Genomic DNA, 14,582 nt, shown 5'->3' with positions numbered 1-14,582 from the left:
GACTTAATCTTTTTAAACATGGCATTGTGCTTATAATCAGTCTGCTACTGGTGAATCCTCCATGGGGAATGATAAAGTTTACTGAGAAGATGCATGTAGGGACTTAGAGAAGTCAAGCGTAAATGAATGAAGATCAGGGAAACAGTGAGAGTTAAACAATATAAAACCATTTCATACTATGGATTGACTCTTGGGTTTACATTTATGACCTTGTTACCCAAATAAAGGACAAGGAAGTTCAGAATAGCAAAATGAGATTGTAGTGCTATGTACATGATATTCTTTTGGCAATGCTGCTTACAGAGTATAGGACTTTACGTTTAATATATTTTCCAAACTAGGTTAAAAAAAAAAAAGTGTTTCACTGGGGAAAGAGGCCATTGCATTAAGAAGGTGTGTTTTGGTTGAGAATGGCAACAACTCCAAAATTACTCACAGTGTTCAGACACATTTCCTATGCTTGGACACCATATCCCTTTTCAGAGTTGATGCAGCCATTCCTGCCCTGGCACACCAGAAGAATGGGAGTCACCAATTTGACATAGGAAGTGAAATGGAATATTTTAAGGTTATACTAGGCCAACAGAAGTTATAAGCTAAGTCAGATGGTTATGGGGATATTAATAAATAAAGCTCTTTTAAGATAATAAATAAGTCTGGACTTTCTTCTGTTTGTTTTTTTAATATTTCAGAGAAAAAGGTTAAAAAAAAACAGGTAAGAGGGAGAGTAGCATGTGACTAATAAGGATAATAAAAAAGAAAGAGCAGCAGAAAAATCAGGAGGCTGGAAATGCAGAGAGAAAAGATTAGTTAATGGGAGAAGGGAGAAGGAACATATATATACCACAAAGCTCTGTTCTAAAGAAATAAATACCATATGCACTGGTCCACTTTACTTCGCCATTAGCTACAGCTCAGTGATTCTAAGGGAGGATGGGGCTACACTTGCTGCCTAGAGGTGGAGTCAAATCAGAGCCTGGGGTGAAAGTGGAGTATTGTGTATATGTACTCGAACACACATGCAATAGATCAACTGTTTTTATATTACAAACTACAGGAAGTAAAACAGAATCACCGGACTAATTGGAATAGGTTGAAAACGAGTTAGAAAGCAATGCAGGGTGTGTGGGTACAAAAGACTGTGAACCATAGCTTTACATGATGTTATAATATCTGTTGTGGAAAATGGCATGGGTTATACCACTTTTGCTCTAAATGCTGTCTTTCATTCTCTTTCTTTTAATAGCTTTTTTCTATTATGATTCCTAAAAGAGGCAGACTTCAGAAGGCAGCAATGAACAAGCTGATGTGAGAAAGTAAGGAAAACCCAGAGCTTTTTCTATTTGCAGGAAGGAGAGTGCTGTATGGGTGGTGTCAGTGGTCTCAGAGGGTAATACACCCTGAAGGGTCACCTGGGACCAGGGAACATGATAGCCACATGGGGAACTGTAGTGAGATAGAAAAGAATGTCTCTTGTTTAGGAAGAAAAGATGAGGGCACCACAGCCTCTAGACTGTGGTATCCTTCTGAGTGCATGGTAGGCAATCGACAGCCTAGAAAGCAGTCAAAAATTTACATAAAGTAAAATCCAGGATCTGTTATTTATAAACCAGGAACAAGCAATTCTGACAATAAATACCATTATCCTGATTTCATTTCACCAAGAATAAGCTTATGGTATTGAAAAACCATCACATTATGGATATGAACTGAATGGGAGCAGAAGTCTGTATTTGTATAATAAATTAATCAACAAAGAAGTAGCATTTAGAGTGAAGAATTATAAGAATTATATAGTCCACAGTTGGCTATTTAAAATCTCATTATTTCCAGGTATTTTAAATGGTGGAAAAGATACACCTGTGGCACATCCTGCCTGTGAAAAACACCTGATATCTTTCTGTTTGGATGGAGAGCAAGAGACTATCAAACAGCTGGGCAATAGACATAGGAAAAATAAGTCTTGTTGTTGGAATGAAACTGGCTAGTCTGCCACTGTTATGCCTACCCTGAAAGAAGTTTTAAATGAACCCAAATAGTGAGTACTGTGTAGTTATGAAATGCGCTCCTCAAAACTACCACAACCAAAGTTTTAAATCTCTTATTCATACACCTCACTCTGCTAAACTGGAGTAAAAAAATTTTGCAGTAAAATACATATGTTCCATGAAGTAGCTATAACAGAAAAAGAAAAATTCAGGTCATAAAAAATAATGGATGCAAGCATAGGAAAGAGGTATGTATAGTTAGCATATAATAATAATGTAGTTTTGTGACTACATGTTAAATTAGTGAAGTGCTACCTGACGGTCAAGGTGAAAATAGAAAATGTGACTACAGAAAGAAAGAAGACTAATTTTCAAGAGTGACAAACTTCTTCATGGTCCTAAACTGTAAAAACAAAAACAAAACAAAAATCAATGAGACATTACCTATGGAATTGGAAAGACCTTTGATGTATCGAAAATAAATAATTCTTGCATAATTCTTTCCCTACCATTAAAAAACGTTTTTACTCTTGAGTGAAAAGAAATAATCAAGTTCCTTTCACCACCGTATCTTTATTATCTTTTAGCTACCTCATTTAAAAAATAATAAAGATGTGAGGCATGCAACCAGGTGAATGGACTTTGAGGAATGTATATTGAGTGAAATAAGCCAGAAACAAAAAGAGAGAAATGTTATAACACTTCACTAATACAGACTAACTATAATGTGCAAACTCTGAGAACTGAATCTGAGCACATAGGTTATAAGGCTTGTTGTAAAAGTTCCTAGATTGTACACTCTCACAGCAGTCACATCTATTCATGAGTTGTAATGGTTATCTCTAAATTTTGAGATGCTGAGCTCTTAGTGCATAATCAGCCCCTGGAACTTTGGATATCTGTGTGACACCTGAGACTCACAGCCAGAGTTGGGCAGCTATGAATGTCAGCATCACCCCATTTAGCAAATGTTAAGGAGTATGAAAAAAAGAGTTCAGACTTCAATTAGAGATATGAACGAAATGTACATGGTTAGAACTAAGGTAAATCAGACTAAAGGGTAAAGGATGATACTGATGGAGTTTTAAAACTTCAACTTCTGTGTGAGACCAAAGGAAGAGATGTCCATTTGGTGCAAAATCTGTATTTTGTGTAGCACACTATATACTTGAACTTGTATGGTCAGTTTATTTGAGCACCATAATTACATGGAACCTTGAACAGGAGTGAGATCTTGTTGGTTTGTACAGGTTAGTGTGAAGCCCCAATACATCCCAGAGTAATTTGGGCAGAGAATAAAAATGTATTTGTGAAGATCCCTTGAGGGACTGGGGAAAAATGTGGAAATACCAAACTTCCCCACCTGGGGAATTACTGATATTCTCGCAAACTTTGGGGACTACCAATTTAGAAGGCCGAGCACTCGATCTTGGGGCTTGCCCTTATGAAGCTTGTTAGTGCAAAGGAGAGGCTAACCCTAATTAAAATTGTGCCTAAGAGTCACCGCCAGAGAACCTCTTTTGTTGCTCAGATGTGGCTTCTCTCTTTAAGCCAACTTGGCAGATGGACTTGCTGTCCTTCCCCCTACATGGGACATGACTCCCAGGGGTACAAATCTCCCTGGCAATGTGGGACATGACTCTCAAGGATAAGTGTGGACCCGGCATCATGGGATTGAGAAAACCTTCTGGACCAAAACGGGGAAGAGAAATGAAACAAAGTAAAGTTTCAGGGGATGAGATACATCAAATGGAGTAAAGACGTCATTCTGGATGTTATTCTTATGCAATATACAGATACACCTTTTTAGTTTTTAATGTATGACTCTACAGCTTATACAGTGTGACCATGTGATTGTGAAAACCTTGTGGCTCACACTTCCTTTATCCAGTGTATGGACAGTTGAGTAGAAAAATAGGGACAAAAAGTAAATTAATAATAGGGGTATATGGGAGGTATGGATGTTTTGGGTGTTCTTTTCCTTTTTATTTTTTTGAGCAATGAAAATGTTCAAAAATTGATTGTGGTGATGAATACACAACTATATGATGGTACTGGGAACAATTGCTTGTACACTTTGGATGACTGTATGGTCCATAGTCTGTGACTATGTCTCAATAAAATTGCATTAAAAAACAAAACAAAACAAAGCAATAAAGAAAAAGTTAATTAAAACCTAGACTAAATATTCTTGACTCTTCAGAAATTCCTCAAGTAAAGGAAAGAAAGATGATCTTGGGTAAAGATACATTCACATGTGATTTAGGAATGGTGTTAGTTTATATTGAGGATTTGTTTCATTTTCTATTTTCTTGTTTGTGTTTTCAAAGCCTTTCACTGACAACGACAGATCAGGCAGTTTCAAAGCCTTAACGAATTCCCAGAGCATCCTTAAAGAATCCTAAGAATCATGTCCCCCACAAAAGGTATGTTCAGGTCACAACTCCTAGTTCTGTGCGTGTGAACCTATTTGTATACAGGATCTCTGAAGATGTTATTAGTCAAGGTATGCCCAAACTGAAGGAGGGTGGGCCTTAATCCAATACAGCTGAAGTCCTTCTAAGCAAAGGAAATTTGGCACAGAAAAAGAAGCCATGGGGAGCAGCCAGAAGCCGTAAGTCAAGAAAACCCAGAAGAGAAAGGAAAAGATGCTTCCATATGCATTGCTATGTGACAGAAAGACCAAAGACCAAGGATTGTCAGCAGCCAGTCCCAGAATGCCTCAGTCTTTGGATAGAAAGCATCACCTGGCTGATGACTTAATTTTGGACTTCTCCTGGCCTCAAAACTGTGAGCGAATAATTTCCCATTGTTTAAGCTAACCTATTATCTGGTACTTGTTTTAGCAGCTGGGAAACTAAAAACAGTTTTTGGTATGGGAAAGAGGGGTACTGCTAAACGAAAACAGATGCCAAAGGGTTGAAGATAATTTAGGGGGAGAAAAACAATAAAATACAGAAAATTTACTAAATTTGAAAACTGAGAAAGACATTTATTAATTCACTTTAGTGGAGGAAGACCTCAGTTTTGTGGGAGTGTAGAAACTGAACACTCCATCATTTCTTTCTTAGGAGTTTCTCTAAAAAAAAAAGAAAAGATCATTGGTGGTTTCTAAGAAGGAAAACTCCAAAACAATATTTAAAAAAAAATTAACTGAAGGGCATTTTCATCACAAGTTAAGTAAGGTACAGTGGCCCTTTAACGAGATCAACTTCCAAAGTAATAAATTAGAGATTATTTTGTAGAGACAAAGCTTTAGCCTTCATTAACAGAAAATCTGTAGTAGTAGTTAATCTATGTCTAGATTTATATTAATTATGGGCAATAAAATAGGCATGGACATGTTAACTAGAAAGTAGGTTAAAGCCAGGGCTAAAAGTTGGTCACTGTGTCTAAATTTACACCAAGATTATAAGACAAACTTAACTGATAAATATATGTCACTAAGTTTCACCAAGTTTGAGTTTGTAGAGCAAAGAGCCTCAAATGAAAATTAACAACTTATCTTTAAAGGATAGTTGATATAAGAAATTTAAACAAGCATGTATTTTTTTTTAGGAAAAAAAAAAAAACAAACCCAAGATATTTCCATTTTGAAAAAAAAAAGAAAACGCCAATTCAGACACACTATCCATGAGCACATCGAGAATCCTTTTTCTCACCTTACATTACCCCTAACTCTACCATAATAAACACTAATGAATGTACCTATGGCCCAAGTTCCCCAAATGCAACTCCTACATATAAATCAAAGGCTTCTTTGCACAGTTACAATAACAGAGACTCTAAATACTTTTCTAGAGAATTCCAGAGAATTAAACAACCTCCCACAAACAGTAATCTTTCACTTTAAAACTTTTACCAAATTGGACTTGGACTATTAAACTTTTCAAACTCACATGATTAATCCCAACTCTAAGCTAGTCACAATACTGTAATTTGAATGTGAATCCACGGAAAGGATGCATATTGCAGGCACAGAACCATTCTGGATAAAGCTAAAGTTAAAATACACCCTCCCTATCAGATCCTTAACAAGATAAAAAGTATGCACATCCCCCAGGTAGATGCATCCTTCTACAGAGGACCAGGTGTGGCTGGCATTCTATGTGCCTTTGCCCCAGAGAAGCAGGATTATATTACATATGCACTGCAGTTGAGTGCTGTTTTCTTGAGTTCTTCTCATAAAAATATAATACTGGTATCCAAAGCTACAAAAACTAAAAATATCTAGTTTAGGTCTCTACTCCTTTTAACTTCTTTTCTATATTTGAATTAGACTGTGAATGAACTGGCTTTCCATCATGTGAGTAAGTCTGGATAAGAAAGTCAGTCACTGTAGTATATGTGTGGCCATGATGCTCTGAATAAAGGGAAGATGGTGTATACTTGACTGGTGTGAGCAGCTGCCACAAAAGGGACTTCCCACACCTGCCTAGAGATGCACAGCTAAACAGACTTTTGCTGGCTGATCTAGGTACTTGGCTGTCATAAACATATGACTCACTTGGGAAAATGCCTTCAGAGGCAAGGCAGTACTGAATTAGAGGAAAAAAACCTCGTATTTTTTAAAAAAGATAAATAGGGGCATTCATTATTCAAATTTATAATTACTTCATTTGGCAACAGGTTTCTCCATAGTGTACTCTTAAGCAGAAAGCTTTTCAAATACATTTAAAATATTTTAATTTGCAATTTTTTTTTCCAGAAACACAACTGTGGTCTAAAGAAATATGCCTGTAGTTTAAAGAAACTCCTGTATTCCTTATTAGGTGAATTCTTCACCAACATTACATAATAGTTCTATATCTATTATAAGCATTAAGCTCCAGGATCTCATAAAGATAAATATGAAGCGAAGAAAACAGAATGAAGTTATAGCAGTGGTATAAGAATAGTCTGATATTTCAGAAGCATCTTCTTTTTTGAATTGTAATCGCTGTCAGTGTTATTAGCAACACCTTGTCCACACCAGACATTGAATGGAAGGAAAAATAATGCTAACTGTTCAGTTGTTAAAGGCTCCAGACTCAAGATATTGGTAGGATTACATTAATTCTTGAAATTTTCACAAGTGCTATATTTCCTGACACATCATCTGATCCTAAATATCCAAATAAAAAAGGGAAAATGTTATTCAATCATCTAGGTGTTTTGCCCACACAAGTCAATTTCTGGGCAACTAGAGGAATTTTATTATGTTGGTCTGTAATTCTCAAATTTCCACATGAAAACATTACAGTGCATTATTATGATTTCAAGTATCTATTATTTAAAAATGTTGTTTAAATATTTTATCTTCATTTCTCCTTAAAAAAATGACTTTACTCAGTGGCCTACCTCCAGCAGCAACACATGCTACCTTCCAGTAACATCAAGTTAACACTTGCTAATTTAGTATTAACAATTCTGATGCAGCAAACTATTTTGAACTTTACCATATTTTTTTCAAAAAGGTTGGCATGAAAATCAATGGCAATATTATCTGAGAATATTTAGCCTGCCTAAAAAGAGTCCGTGATAACCTGAAAAATACTAAGCTCTAAATATAGGTTATGATTTGAAGCTGGGTGAGAGATACATTCGGGTTCACTGTAACAATTCTCTCAACTTTTGTGTGTGAAAAACCCACTTACACCCTTTCATTGATAAAGCAGAGTCTAGAGGCCATTTAGTTTAGATATTTGACTAATATTTCTTACAAGTACTTAAAAGTATTAAGTTTTCATTCATACACAATTTCCTACAATTCATTTAAAAATAATCAATCAGGCTCACCTCTCAATTATACTGAATTGGGGAGATTTTATGGTACATGTTGTTATGGGACACACCAATCAAAATCCTACAAAAGAGAGTAGACAGCACTATGATAGTCAAAAACAAAAGAAATTATAGATCACCACCTCAGGGATTTAACTTCCTACTTTAATAATGCTGGAGGCATTGCAGAGGTCAAGCAAAGTTCACAGCTATTCCTTGGGTTTGCGATAAGCAAACAGAAGTGGGAAAAAGAAGTATCAGAATGAAAAACACAACATTGTGTTTTCTTCTTTACCAAACAAGAGCAGTTTCTCCCAAAGTCCTTTTCTTCTTTAGGTAAGAAATGAGAGTCAAACTTTAAAGGCATGTTTTTAAAGTATTTCATATTATTAGCAAATATGGTAAAGTCTAGTTTGTGCCATCTTTAAAAGAATCAAACCTACCAAGGAGATACATTTAAACCTGACAGTAAAAAGTTGTTGTAGGTAAGCATTTTCAGACAATGAACTATCAAGATAATACAATTGAAAAAAAAATTTTTTTTGCATAGGCAAATTGGATGTTCAGGGAAGGTATCAAAGTGATGGTCATGCTAAATAAAGATCTGCCTATAAAAAGCAGAAATACTAAGGGCTATATAATAACCTTACGCAGAATTTCTTTTTAATTAAGCTCTTATGTGTTTTTGGTCAGCTTTATGATCAACTAAGAGTTACCTGGTGAACATGATCTGTTTGTCTGGGTGTCACACAACTTTTAATTGTGACCTTCTTTGTCTATCCCCAGTCTTGATACAGCTATACAACTAAACCCTGGGAAGCACCTGGTAGCTTTTGCGATTTTTTTTTTTTTTTTTTTGGCCACATGTCCCATGCACTAAAACTCTTAAAAGAATTAAGTGGAGAAACACTTCGTCAATCTTTTCCTGGCAACTCTTTGACTCAAAGAGGAATCTTTTTCACTTATTGCATGGATATCCAAGGTCAAAACCTATGACCAGGTAAATTCAGCTTCCTTTTTTCATTCTATATTTCCTATAAAATCATTCTTCAAAAAATGTCATATTCAATGAAGTGCTACATAATTGGATCTTTTGATTTGCATTATCATATTCCAGTATACCTTGTAAGAAAACTAGAGTTAATTTTTATAGAATTGACAAAATTGGGAAACAATCCTTTCAGTACAAATTTACAAACACATACACAAAGGTCAAGGTATCTCAGAGATATGTTCTGTTTCTTAAAACACATTTATGATGGCACAGAATCACTTCTGTGAAGCTTCTTTAATTCACAAAACAGAAATGTTCTCCACTTTAATGATACATATTCCTTGACCATTACACTCTATGAATACTCAATTTTTCCAGAACCTTCACAGTACGAAAATTGATCTGAGGAAGACTGTGTGGGTGAGAGGGGACCAGTATCCTAGACTTCTACAAATAATATTAAGCTAGAATCCTAAATCCTTTATAAAAATTTCAGCTAGATTAACAGCAGCTAGTTAATGTTTATAATTATCCACAGGGTAAGATGTAAACTACATATAAATATAACTTTCTTTTTTTCTTTGTAGGAGGTGTCAGAGAAGTTAAATTGCTGTAATTATAGTCTATCTACATCCACATTTGGGAGTATTGATTAGAATGACAGTTGGAATTCAGCATGTAATAATCTAGAAGAGAAGCTAATTCTTCACAAATATAGAAAACAGTTTGAATTTAGCTATATGCTGTACCATGTATTCCTACTTTATAAATTCCTCATTTTTAAAAAAGCTATAGGCATCAGTACCTGATGTTTATGTAGCAACCTGTAGTTGCTACGTAGCATATACCTGATGTCATATATCTGATATATGATGATGACATATACCTGATGTCTATTTAGCAACCTGTAGTTGTGGTTTTAGAAAAAAAAATTTTTATTCCTATTATAGTCTGCTTTGAAAATAGTCTGACCATTTTTACAGTTTTACCTGAATTACAGGAAAAGGAATTGTTCTCAAATGTAGTAGGGTTGTGTTAGTTTAAAAAACAAAAAGGACTTAAGTAATCTGAAAGTAAGGGCTGTGACGTCTGAGAAGGAAGAAGGAGATTCTCTCCTAGCTTTCTGTAGACCACCCTGTGAGTGACAGGAGCCACTGGCAACATATTCCTCTTAACATTTGCTCAGTCTATTTGCGAACAATAAAACTCTTGTCAATGAAGCTAGGGCTGTGCTCACCCTCAGCTTAATGGCTGCCTAAGGCTGAGAGTTAATTAGCTGCCATTCTTAGCTCTATTTGTTGTTCTAATAAAGATTTGCATAAATCTAACACTGGGGGTAACTGATACTTAATTTTTATTTGGAAGGTACTGGGGGTAGGGGAAGAAGCTCATCTATATTGAGTGTTGACGTCTGGGTATGCCTAGGGCTTTTTCATTTGACCTGGTCTGTGCATTTTTGCCTGTTTGAAGACTGGCGGACAAAGACTTCACGGCTGCATATGAATGCAGGCTCCAGCTGGCCCAGGGGGTACCAAGAGGCAGCCTATGGTCTAAATGCAGATGACAAGGAAGGAAATTCACAGGACCAGGGTCAGAGACTGATGACTCTTTCACAGAGCGAAAAAGAGAGCTAAATCACTTACTTTTTACAGGCTATACTGGGTTATACTGCTTGTATATCTAATCTTTGGCAATTAAACAGACTCTTTATTATGGAAAATTTCAAACATTTTCAAAAGTAGACAAAATAATAATAATGAACCCCTGTGCCGATGTGTATATTTATGTCCCCCAGAAAAAGCCATATTCTTTGATGCATTCTTGTGGGGGCAGACGTATTAGTGTGGATTGGGTTGGAACCTATTGGTTCAGTGTCCCTGGAGATGTGACCCACCCAACTGTAGGTGATAACTCTGACTGGATAATTTCCATGGAGGTGTGGCCCCACCCATTCAGCGTGGGCCTTGTTCAGTTTACTGGAGCACTACATAAGCTCAGACAGAAGGAGCTCATAGCTAGCTGGAGCTGAGACAGACATTTTGAAGACAGCCGTTGGAAGCTAATTTTGGAGAACGCCATTTTGAAACACAATCTGGAAGCAAGCAGACACCAGCCACGTGCCTTCCCAGCTAACAGAGGTTTTCCGGATGCCAGTGGCCTTTCTCCAGTGAAGGTACCCTTTGTTGATGGACACGTTATGGCCTTAAGACTGTACCTGTGCAACCAAATAAACTCTCCTCTATAAAAGCCAGTCCATTTCTGGTGTTTTGCATTCTAGCAGCATTAGCAAACTAGAACAACCCCCATGTACTCATCACCCAGATTAAACATTATTATAGCCAATCTTGATATATTCCACTCCCTACCCACTTCCAATCTTCCTGGATTATTTGGAAGAAAATTTCAGGTACCAAAGAATTTTATCTGCAAGTAGCTCAGTATATCTCTCTAAAAGACAAGGACATATAAAAAAATCTATAATCACAATAACATTATCATGTCTAAAATGTTACGGCAATAATTCCTCAGCATCAGTTGTCAGTTTTCAAATTTCTAATTGTCTCACATGAGTAATAAATTTTGGGGGGAAATTTTTTGATGATAAAGATCAGAGAAAGAAACATGCTACCAATACTTCAGCAAGTAACAGTAGTATAGTCAGGAAGTAGAACAGAGATTAGTAAGATGATGACAGATGATAGGCATAGAAAAAGAAAGGGAAAAAAGGCTATTTCTAGATATTCTCTGTAAAGAAACCACCCAGTATAGGAAAATGACTGATTTCCTTGTTTATCGTGTTTTCAGGATAGCTGATTTTGTATTAGGGAAAATACCCATTCTATATAGATCAGGAGACCACAATATAGGCACATGCTAAATAACATTTAAAGAAGCAGATTTCATATAAAGAATATGACATGGCATCTAAGAATTTTAAAAAAGCTACCACAAGGCAGCAAACTGAAAGATGAAACCAAATAGAACAGAACTTAAACTTTATATATCCTGTATAAATATTTGAGAAGAGAGTATTTACAAATAACATTTCATGATTAATGGAATTTCGATTTCATAACAGTATTCTAAATTTTAGCAGTTTGTGAATTAAATCATGTTCACCAAGCAGGACTAAATTTAGAGAATCTGGGAGTGTGGTGCTGACCTTTTGAGCTTATCATCCTCTACTTATCTCTGCTGCCACTCTAATCTCCTACTGTGTGTCACAGTCAAACTCTGAAAGCTAGGTAATATTTGACAAATAAGAGCGCTACATCAGGCTCAATAAACATCACTGTGGGTGTGAACAGCCCAATTAAGGCCAGCAGTCAGACTTACCTAGACCACTGCATTGGGAATTGAATGATCATTACTGTTACACCATCATCACTGGTATACCATCAAGTGGCTGATAACCATTGGACATTGCCACAACACTGCCACCAGAGAGAAAATCTTCCCATGAGACAATACAATAGGTATACTAATTCAGGATTAGGCTTTTTCTTAGATAATATAATTTAAGAGTGTCAGTGCTGAGGGGATGGTTTGAGATTATTCAATGCTATCTTCTTTCAACAAAATTCAATTTAGTGGGTATTTATCAGTCATCTACTGTATGCCCATTTGGTGCCCTACATGCTCTGGGAAATAACATCAACAACAAAGTGTGCGACTGTTTACAAAGGGCTTTTACATACACCACCTCATTTTAAACTCATAGGAGTCCTGTGATTTAGGTAGAGCTGGCGATAATCCCCAAGGAAATTGGGGCCAAAGTAAGTTAAGTGACTGGGTTTAACACCTCACAACTAATAAACAGTGAAGCCGGTTTTTAAATCTGACCTGCTAACTACAAATATGCTAATAAAGATGTATAGCAAAAACCAAAAACTTCCTGAAAGAAACAAATGTAAAAATTTGAGAGAGAATGAAAAAGGTAAAATTAATCAGTTTATGTGAGGATAAGAATGAAAAGAATATTTTAAGTCCGTTAAAACTATATGCAAGCTCTAGTTATGAGCTGACAGCATTTTTGGTGCTTAAAATAGCTCTACAGATTCAGTATAGGAAAATCTTATATACTCATCTTCTACCAAAATTATATTTGTGAAAATCTGAAGAGAGGTCAGATTGAAATTTAACTTAAATCTAGGGGAAAAAATCTCACAGGTAAGAGTATGAAATAAATTCATTAAATAAAAGAATGGACTTTTTGACTTGCTTAAGATAAACAGTTCTTTATAAGGCTCTAGAAGTGTCAACATGTATATAAATGATGTGACAATTAGGAAACCTTTTTATATGTGTTAAAGTGTGAACAATTACTTGTTAGCATATATTTTACAAGTACTCTATATCAGATAGGCTTGTCTTTAATTGTTGAAATTTAAGAGATATTATTATTTTTAGGCTTTTTCTTTCTCCTGAATATCATTATTTACCAGATCTATTTCTTTTATTTACACAATTTTGCTTGAGCCAGGGGTCAATATATTTTACAGAATGCACCAGTAATTTTCTGAGACATGGCAAAAGAAAACCTTAACTCACTGCACAGAAATCTTTTTGATAGCCAACAGAAGGCTTTGCTGGATGCACCCATTCCTCTAAGCAAGGATACCTGTAAAGAAGACAAGACTCTCACATATAAGCTGATTCAAGGTAACAGGCCTCATTCCAGCTGCCTGACAGGCAGAGCAGGTCGGTCCTGGTTACAACTGGACTTCTTCTCAGTACGGAGTTTTCTCTCTAAGCATGGGGTGATGCATTATTCCGTGTATAAGAAGTGAGGACTCATTCATTTAGTGCCCATAAGGGCATCAAGCAGAAGGGTGTCAAAAGTTTCTTGAATAAGTGACTTATCTCTCAAAATAAAATTTTCTCTTAAAAAAACCACAACCTCTGCCTCTAAAATTTCAGGAAAAAAAAACCAAAACACAAAAAACCCCCAAAAAAGTACTTTTTGGGGGTGGGGGGTAGGAGGAAGGGTGACATATGCCTATAGTAGTTCCATGAGGACCATTTTATTGACATCACCTCCAAATGAGTTTTAACAGTCACTGAGACAAAGGGGTTCAGTTGAAAAAGAATAATGGAATTAAAGAACAAAGCATTTATCATTCAACTTTAAATTAGTACTGCATTATTGGGCCTCACTATCTGAGGTGAAGTAGGAATTAATTTTAAAAACATTTTATAATGATCTTGTTAAACCATACCTTATTTCTGGTATTAAAAGCATTAATTTGTTACACATAACTGTAAATATGTAATAATTTTATTAAATTCTGTTTTTACATTTCTTCATTAAAAAGTTTTATTACTGAAAAATGACAAACAGAAAAGTAGGAAAGATTATAGTTTCTTTTTGTTTTATGAATCAAGAGGGAGCCTAAGAGAGACCCTGGTCTCCATTGTCAGTTTTCTTTTTTGCTTAGAAGTTCACTCATGTAGTAAACAGAGTATATTCCCGAAAATGGAAGACGGAATCTTACAAAATATTAAGTCTATTAATTAAATACTCAAAGAAAGATGTTTCCATTGAGAACATCAAAGATCCAAAGATGTAAAATTGGTAGCTGGTTTATCGTTTAGTCGAAAGAAGGTGGTCGAAGACACATAACGACACATCCAGGAACACACAGGAAGTAAGAATTTTCAGCTCTAAGCACTCCACAGGAAGCCAGAAAGGCCTGGCCATAAACTATTTTTTAGTTTTCCTGGGAATCTGTATTTCCTTGTTTACTTTTTTGGATGTTTCCTAGTTCAGGACCATTCAGCTTTTTTGTTCGAATAGCTTGTCAGGATGCACTTTATTAAGATTTCAAAGAGGTCAG

The 14,582-nt window shown here is 35.8% G+C and overlaps 1 protein-coding gene across 2 annotated transcripts in view; it reads right to left on the bottom strand.

Moving 5' to 3' along the window:
• UBE2E2 (ubiquitin conjugating enzyme E2 E2) overlaps nucleotides 1–14,582 on the bottom strand; it is a 489,981-nt gene that overhangs the window by 31,600 nt on the left and 443,799 nt on the right. The window lies entirely within an intron of this gene.

The sequence above is a fragment of the Choloepus didactylus genome, chromosome 1 (genome assembly GCF_015220235.1).
Source record: "Choloepus didactylus isolate mChoDid1 chromosome 1, mChoDid1.pri, whole genome shotgun sequence".
Taxonomy (NCBI): domain Eukaryota; kingdom Metazoa; phylum Chordata; class Mammalia; order Pilosa; family Megalonychidae; genus Choloepus; species Choloepus didactylus.
Note: the sequence above shows the minus strand (reverse complement) of the source record. Positions and strands in the feature narration are given on the sequence as shown.